The 8,835-nt window shown below is 45.0% G+C and overlaps 1 protein-coding gene across 8 annotated transcripts in view; it reads left to right on the top strand.

Moving 5' to 3' along the window:
• Positions 1-8,835, top strand: part of CDC42EP5 (CDC42 effector protein 5) — a 145,081-nt gene that overhangs the window by 38,239 nt on the left and 98,007 nt on the right. For 7 of the 8 annotated variants that reach the window (XM_060131329.1, XM_060131337.1, XM_060131335.1 and 4 more), the window contains exon 2: positions 3,940-4,073. The gene's annotated coding sequence lies outside the window, so the exon portion shown is untranslated. Of the gene's footprint in view, positions 1-162; positions 316-3,939; positions 4,074-8,835 lie in introns of all 8 variants that reach the window. The other variant, XM_060131330.1, reaches the window with a different exon arrangement.

The raw sequence follows: 8,835 nt of genomic DNA, 5'->3' as shown, positions 1-8,835 counted from the left end.
CGTCAGCAGCCCCACAGGAAGGGGAACTGCCCCTCCCCAGGAGCCTGGCTCTCATTCCCATGACAGAGCCGGTGTCTTCCTGAGACGCCCCTTCCAGGTGAGGGTGACCCGAGCACGTCTTTCCCTCTCAGAGCCTCCCCGTTGGGTCTCCTTCGTCCTCAGCCGGTCCATCGGCAGGTCCCTGTGGGGTCCTCACCATGGACAGGGGTCACCCAGGCCCTGGCGATGCTTCAGGGAGGTTGCAGGAACCTGCTGCACCGCAGAGCTCAGATCAGCAGAGACACACGTTTAACATCTGCCTACAGCTCCGTGGAGGTCAGTGTGGCAATGAGCACAGAGGAGAAGTTCGGGGCAATAAGGAAGGAAACATGCCTGCTCCCCTGGCCCCAGAGTGTGGGTTTGCTTTCTGTCTCAGCCCCCTTCAGGGACTTCTCCCTTTTTCTTGCAACAGCGTCCACCCCACCTTCCTGGGAACAAGCCCCTGAGTCGTTCCTGCCTGCGCGGTGGCCCTTGATCCTTGGACAGGGCTCTCCTCCCCGTCCTGTCGTCCTGCCTGGAACTTAGGGGACCTTGATTTGAGTTAGAGGTCTCCCTTTGAAGGAAAACGTCTCTATTTAACTCTGTCCCCACTGCTCTTGTAACCGTGAGGGCAGTGCCCTTTCTGAGCCTGAGTTTGCTCCTCTGCATGTTGTCGCGAGCCCCACTCCTCAGAGTGGCTGTGAGCTCAATGGTGTCAGGTTCATTGCAGGATCACCATTGTTAATTTCCAGAGCAGGTGACAACAGCAGTGGGTGGGACATGAGAGGATCCTGGGCTCAGACTCCACGGCAAAGTGGGTGATTGTGGTGCCCACCTAAGAGCCCTCCTCTGCTCCTAACACTGAGAAATGCTATTTTGAATATTTCTGAAACACGTACCCAAAGACACATGCAGAAAAAGAGAAAGAAAGTTCCCCAAATGGAGAGGGAACCAGACCAAAGAAGAGGGAACTAGGCTGAGTGGCCCCCGCTGACCGGGATCATCAAGAGGGTCATAGGGAGGAGGTTCCCACCTGTGTGGACAGAGAGAGGGACCCAGGTCCTCACAGGCAGGGAGGGGTCAGGGCTCCAGGTGAAGTTTGAAGCTGCGGCCCCACTTCGCCACCTTTCTGGACGGGCACTGGGATAGCTCTGCTCACTGCCCCAAGCCCGTGGTCAGCATTGAGCCACCTCCCCTGTGTGGCGTGAAACAGACTCAATCCACGATTGTCAGCCCTGGGCGTCCACCCTCGTGAGAGTGTGAGGGTCCCATTGGGCCATCCCTGAGGCCACAGCTGTGAGCAGATGCTAAGTCTGAGACGGTGGGCAGCACGGGGCAGAGCAGCTGCAGCAGTCTCCCCTGGTCAGCCTGACTCCCAGGACAGCCCCGGGAGAAGCCTTCTAGGAGAGACCGGGGGTGTGAGGGCAGAGCCTGTAACAGGAATGGACATCACAGTGACCCTAGTAATGATGACAGTGCTACGGACAGCCGTCTGCTGACGAATGGGGGTGTCCTAGGCAAGGAAACAGAATCAGTAGGAAACCAATAAAGAGGTGAAGAAAATGTAGAACATACTTGATGTGAATATCTTGATTGTATCACAACACAATTAGTGGCTTTGCTGAAATAAAAATATGCAAAAAAAGAATCAGTAGGGAAATATGACAGTCGATTTAAATTAAGCGTGTTTAAGTATCTGAAAAATAAAGGGAGGCAACCATATGGATTATTTTATAGAAGAAAGGGCAGTTATTAAGAGTTAGAAAAGGTAGAGATGACAAATCCAGTAGGATGAACACATTAAAAAAGTCACCCCATCAAGGACAAGACAGCTGAGGGACCAGTTATGGAATTGAATACAATATCGAGGAAATGTTCCACAATGAAGGTTAGAGAGACCAGAAATGGAAATTCAAGATACTTGGGGAATAGAATGAGGAGGGCCCACGTCATATCTATTGTAAGTGTCAGAAGGAAAGGTCGTGACGTATAACAACGGCCAAAGAAATGAAGAATTGAACATTTTTCAGATGTGAGGACAGGCCAACTAAGTGCTAGGACGCCTGTATTTAAAAGTGACATCTGTATCTTGACCCTTCATGGTAAATTAAGGAAATGAAGGTTAAATTAAAAAAAAAAGTATCTCAGACTGAATTGTACGCTTCGAAATGGTTAATTCTATTTTGTGAAAATTTCAACTGAAAAAAATCAAGGACGACTGTCCTGGGGCCCTACAAATGTCCTGAAACTACTTCCTGTAGAAAATGCAAATGACCATTAAGAGAATGACAAGCTCATTGGGACCAGACTACCCCGTACCAAAAGGCGATGCCAGAAGATACTGGAGAAATACCTTCAGGGAATTAATTGGGAAGAATTTTACACTGAGCCAAATTATTTTTAAGGGACAAAAGTGAAAGGCTCATCAGAGGGTGAATCCCTAACTGCGAGGAGGTTCCAGCCACCACATGTGACCTGCGGGAGCTGTGTCCATTCCGCTCAGCCCACCACGTCAGGCTGCGTCTTCCTGAGAGATGAGGAGGGTTCTGGTGGGGATGGAGCCCTTACCCATCACATGTATGTGCCTCTCCCAGTAGTTGAGTCACACACTTAGTTTGAAATAAGAAATGTTTTCAAGTAACTTGATAAAGAGAGAATGAGAGTGAGAGAAGGCATTTCCAGAGACGCAAGTTCTTAGATATTTTACTATTTTCACACTCAGTGAAAGGAATACTAAGAGATGTAATGGAGAAAGTGAGATGTCATATGAGAAAAAAATGGTATGAAAAGCACTGAAAAATTAACTAACACAACTTGTACACGCACCCAGAGATGCACCCACACGTGTACACACAGGCACACAGATGTGCACACGCACATACACGTATATAGAGTACCCATATTTCAGGTGACGTATAATGAGAACATTGTCTTCTCTAATGGAGGAGGAGAATGCATAGCTGTTTAGAAATAAAAATGTAAATACATATGTTAACATGGGAGTAACAGCCTAAAATTAGAGATGGAATAACTACCAATGTGCTTGGTGTAATTAAATGAAAGAAAAATTTTTCAGCTTTATTGAGATATAAGTAACAAGAATTGTGTATATTTAAGATGTACAACTTAATGTTTTTATTTTTAAAAAGAGCATTTATTTATTTATTTATTTACTCGGCTGTGTTGGGTCTTAGTTGTGGCACGCAGGATCTTCGCTGTGGCAGGCGGGATCTTTCGTTGCGTGCGCAGGCTCCAGAGTGCATGGGCTCAGTAGTTGCAGCTTGTGGGCTTAGTTGCCCCGTGGCATGTGGGATCTTATTTCCCTGACCAGGGATCCAACCTGCGTCCCAAGCATTGGAAGGTGGATTCTTAACCACCGGACCGCCAGGGAAGTCCCACTTGATGTTTTTATATACACTTACCTTGTGATATAATCACCACAATTAAGCTAATTAACATATCCATGACCTCACATACTGAACATTTGTGTGTGAGTGTGTGTGTGGTGAGAACACTTAAGGTCTATCCTGTAAGCAAATTTCAAGTCTACGATGGAATATTGTGAACTGTAGTCACATCACCGTACATCACATCTCCAGAAGTGACTCGACTACGTAACTGAAACTTTGTTCCCCGTGACCAGCATCTCCCCACTGACCCCTTTCCCAGCCTCTGGCAACTACCATTCTCCTGTGTTTCTGAGTCTGATTATTCTAGATCCCCCAGGGAAGTGAGCTCGGGCTGTATTTGTCTGTCTGTGTCTGGCTTCTTTTACTTCACATAATGTCCTCCAGTTTCATCCACGTTTCCCAAACGGAAGGATTCCCTTCTTTTTAAAGGCTGAATAATATTCCAGTGTGTGTGTGTGTGTGTGCGCGCGTGCGTATCTCACATTTTCTTTATCTCTTCATCTTTCGACAGGCATTGAGGTTGTATCTATATCCTGGCTACTGTGAATAATGCTGCAGTGAACATAGGAGTGCAGCTATCTCTCCGAGATCGTGGTTTCATCTGCTTTGGCTATATACCCGGAAGTGGAATTGCTGGATCCTATGGTAGGTAGTTCTAGTTTTAATCTTTTGAGGAAACTCCATACTGTTTTCCACAGTGGCTGCACCGATTTGTGTTCCCAGCAACAATGCATAGGGTTCTCTTTTCTCCACAACTTTGCCAACACTTGTTATCTTTTTTTTAATTAACTTATTTATTTATGTTTGGCTGCGCTGGGTCTTCGTTTGTGTGCGTGGGCTTTCTCTAGTTGCGGTGAGCGGGGGCTACTCTTCCTTGCGGTGCGCGGGCTTCTCATTGCGGTGGCTTCTCTTGTTGTGGAGCAAAGGCTCTAGGCCCGCGGGCTTCAGTAGTTGTGGCTTGTGGGCTCTAGAGCGCAGGCTCAGTAGTTGTGGCACACAGGCTTACTTGCTCCGTGGAACGTGGGATCTTCCCCGACCAGGGCTCGAACCCATGTCCCCTGCGTTGGCAGGTGGATTCTTAACCACTGTGGCACCAGGGAAGCCCAACACTTGTTATCTTTTGTCTGTTTCATAACAGCCATTCTAACAGGTGTGAGGTGATAGCTCATTGTGGTTTTGATTTGTATTTCCCTGAGGGTTAGTGATATTGAGCACCTCTTCATGTACTGTTTGGCCATTGGAATGTCTTCTTTTGAGAAATGCCTATTCCGGTCCTTTACCTGTTTTTTCAATTGGGTTGTTACTACTTTGCATTGAGTTGTGTGAGCTCCTTGTATATTTTGACAAGTAGCTCCTTATCAGATACATGGTTTGCAAATATCTTCTCCCATTCTATATGTTGCCGTTTCACTCTGTTGTCTGTTTCCTTTGCTGTGTAGAAGCTTTTAATATGATGCAATCCCCTTGTCTATTTTTGTCTTTGTTGCCTGTGCTTTTGGTGTCATATCCAAAAAACCATCGTCCAAACTCACGTCAAGAAGCTTTTCCCCTATGCTTCCTTCTTGTAGTTTTATGGTTTCAGTCCTTATGGTTAAGTCTCTGATCCATTTTGGCTTGATTTTATATATGGTGTGAGCCGAGGGTCCAGTTTCATTCTTCTGCATGTGGGTGTCTAGTTTTCCCAGCATCATGTATTGAAAGTACTATCCTTTCCCAATTGTGTGTTCTTGGCACCCTTGTGGAAGATAGCTCACGGGGCTTCTTTGAGACAGTTATTTTGAGCAGTTAGGCATCTGATAGGCCTTCCTCTTCTACGGTCTATGTCTTGCCTGCGGCAGTGTCACATCCCCTGGTTCTTCGTGTGTCTTGCAGCTTTGCTGTGGGGTGTGTGTTGGCAGGAACAGCCGCCTCCTCCAGTCTTTATGGTGGGAGTTTGCAGACCAGCCCAGTCAGGGATTCTGCAGCCTCTCAGACGTGTTCTGCGGACGTGCAAGCTCCACGTCCCTCCCTCCTGGGGAAGGATTCCTAGCTGTGTGCCTTCACCGTGTCCCCGCTTCCCCTGGAGGAGTGCGGGGGACGGCGGGGGTGGGGGCGGGCTCCATTTTCCTCCTCCTGAGGGAGAAGTCTCAGGATCGGTCCTCCTGTCCATCCTGCCAGGCTCTGCCGGCTACTACAGCGCCTGTCCCTCTCCTCCTCTTTTGCTGCCCCCACGTGGGCCTGTGGCCTCGGGCTCTGAGTGAGATGAGAGGCCAGGAGGTCTCTGAGGCAGTGCCCGGAGCCTGGGGATGTGGGTGCAGCTTGACTCCCTCTGGCCTGGGCCGAACGGAGGAGGCTCTCAGCGCTGAGGGTGCCAGCTTGGGGGAGGGGGGACGGGGGGAGGGAGCTGCTCCTCTTATCCTTTCAAAGTGGTTTTTCTTGGTTCTACGCTCATTCGAGGTGTCGCACCTTGCTAACTGGATCGTGCAGTTCGCATAAAATTTATTTTCCCCCAATACCGTACTTTTGTCACTGTTTATGTGCGGGGATGAGAGCTGGGACTTGCTGTTCTGCCATCTTGCCTAAAACGTTGATTAATTTTCCTAGAATGCATCCTAGTGAGACCAGAAATGGAAAAATAGAAACAATAGCTAATCTACACAGGAAATAAAATGAGAAGACTAAACAGATATCTGTCACAGTCTCTAATGAGAGAAATGAGAATGCCATTAGTCAGCACTTGAAGAGACCACAGACCTAGACACCAGGGCACCCTCCACTTAAGGGGACTAGGGTTCTCCCTCACCCTCAGTGGGGGCAAGATTACTTCTTTTTTTTTTTTAAATAGAAGTATAGTTAATTTACAATGTTGCGTTACTTCCAAGTGTATAGCAAAGTCAATCACTTATATATACATATTCTTTTTCAGATTCTTTCCGTTAAAGATTTTTATGAGATATTGAGCATGGTTCCCTGTGCTATACAGTAGGTCCTTGTTGTTTATCTATTTTATGTAAAGTAGTGTGTATCTGCAAATCCCAAATTCCTAATTGATCCCTTCCCCCTTTATCCCCTTTGGTAACCATAAGGTTGTTTTGTCTGTCTGTGAGTGTATTTCTGTTTTATAAATAAGTTTATTTGTACCATGTTTTAAGATTCCACATATAAGTGAAATCACATGATATGTGTCTTTCTCTTTCTGACATACTTCACTTAATATGATAATCTCTAAGTCCATTCATGGTGCTTCAAATGGCATTATTTCATTCTTTTTTATGGCCGAGTAATATTCTATTATACATATATCACATCTTCTTTATCCATCCGTCGATGGACATTAAGGTTGCTTCCACGTCTTGCCTATTGTAAATAGTGCTGCTAGGTACATTGGGGTGCATGCATGTTTTTGAATTAGAGTTTTTTCCAGATATATGCCCAAGAGTGAGGTTGCAGGATCATGAGGTAACTCTGTTTTTAGATTTTAAGTGACCTTCACACTGTTCTCCATAGTGGCTGCAACAATTTACATTCCCAGCAACAGCATTTATTATTTGTAGATTTTTGATGATGGCCATTCTGACCAGTGTGAGGTGATACCTCACTGTGGTTTTGACTTGTATTTCTCTAATAATTGGTGATGTTGAACATCTTTTCACATGCCTCTTGACTATGTGTATGTCTTCTTTGGAGAAATGTCTATTTGGGTCTTCTGTCCAGTTGTTTTTTTTTTTTTTTTTTTTTTTTTTGTGGTAGGCGGGACTCTCCCTGTTGTGGCCTTTCCCGTTGAGGAGCACAGGCTCCGGACGCGCAGGCTCAGCGACCATGGCTCACGGGCCCAGCCGCTCCGTGGCATGTGGGATCTTCCCGGACTGGGGCATGAACTCGCGTCCCCTGCATCGGCAGGCGGACTCTCAACCGCTGCGCCACCAGGGAAGCCCTGGTTGGTTGATTTTTGAATATCAAGCAATGTTGCATTCCTGGGATAAGCCCCACTTGGATGTGGTGTAGTATTTTAAAAGTATGTTGTTAGATTTGATTTGCTAATATTTTGTTGAAGACGTTTATGTTTATGCTCATGAGGGAGACTGGCCTGCAAATTTTTGTTTTATTTTGTTTTCGTTTTCTTTACTTTTACTATGAGAGTTGGTCTGGCCTCATAAATTAATACAACATTTCCTCCTCATCTAGTTTCTAGAAGAGATTGAGTAGAATTAATATTATTGTTTTTATATGTTTTCTGGAATTTGCAAGTAAAACCATTTAGGCCTGGAGATTTCTTTGGGGAAATTTTAATCTAAGAATTCAATATCTTGAATGTGAGACTAGCAAACTGTTTTTAAAGTCTGACAATAACCCGTGTTAGTGAAGGTCTGGGACAAAAGGAATTACTCCACATTGTTTCTGGTTATACAAAATAAGACCGTCAATTAAATAAGAAATGCATCATTATCCCTTAGATTTTCAAATATGTTTATGCTACCCAGGAGATTTTTGCCATATAAAACCTAGAAGAACTTGCACATATAGACAATAAAATACTACAAGGATGTTTCCAGTATATAATACAGCAGGCAAAATTAACACACTACAGTTCTTCAGGCTTCTAGGTAGAGGATGAATAAGTTCTGGGATCTAATGCACAGCATTGTGGTTATAATTAACAGTAATGTAGTATATACTTGAAAGTTGTTAAGAGGGTAAATCGTAAATGTTCTAATCCAAAATGTAGTGGTAAGATAAGGAAAGGTCTAATGACGTGCTTTGCACGTCAATACACCGTTTTTCCAACACCATTTATTTATTTTTAACATCTTTATTGGAGTATAATTGCTTTACAGTGGTGTGTTAGTTTCTGCTTTATAACAAAGTGAACCAGCTATACATATACATATGTCCCCGTATCTCCTCCCTCTTGCGTCTCCCTCCCACCCTCCCTATCCCACCCCTCTAGGTGGTCACAAAGCACTGAGCTGACCTCCCTGTGCTATGCGGCTGCTTCCCACTAGCTATGTGTTTTACATTTGGTAGTGTATATATGTCCATGCCACTCTCTCACTTCATCCCAGCTTACCCTTCCCCCTCCCCATGTGCTCAAGTCCATTCTCTACGTCTGCGACCTTAGGTTCTTCAGAACGATTTTATTTTTTTAGATTGCATATATATGTGTTAGCATATGGTATTTGTTTTTCTCTTTCTGACTTACTTCACTTTGTATGACAGACTCTAGGTCCATCCACCTCACTTCAAATAACTCAATTTCGTTTCTTTTTATGGCTGAGTAATATTCCATTGTATATATGACCAACACCATTTATTGAAGAGACTGTCCTTTACCCATTGTGTACTCTTGACTCTCTTGTCAAATATTAGTTGACTACACACGGGTCGGTTTATTTCTAGGATTTTGATTCTGTTCCGTTGGTCTATATAT

This window comes from Lagenorhynchus albirostris, chromosome 19, assembly GCF_949774975.1.
Source record: "Lagenorhynchus albirostris chromosome 19, mLagAlb1.1, whole genome shotgun sequence".
Lineage (NCBI taxonomy): Eukaryota > Metazoa > Chordata > Mammalia > Artiodactyla > Delphinidae > Lagenorhynchus > Lagenorhynchus albirostris.
The sequence above is the reverse complement of the archived record's forward strand: the minus strand, read 5'-3'. Positions and strand labels throughout refer to the sequence as shown.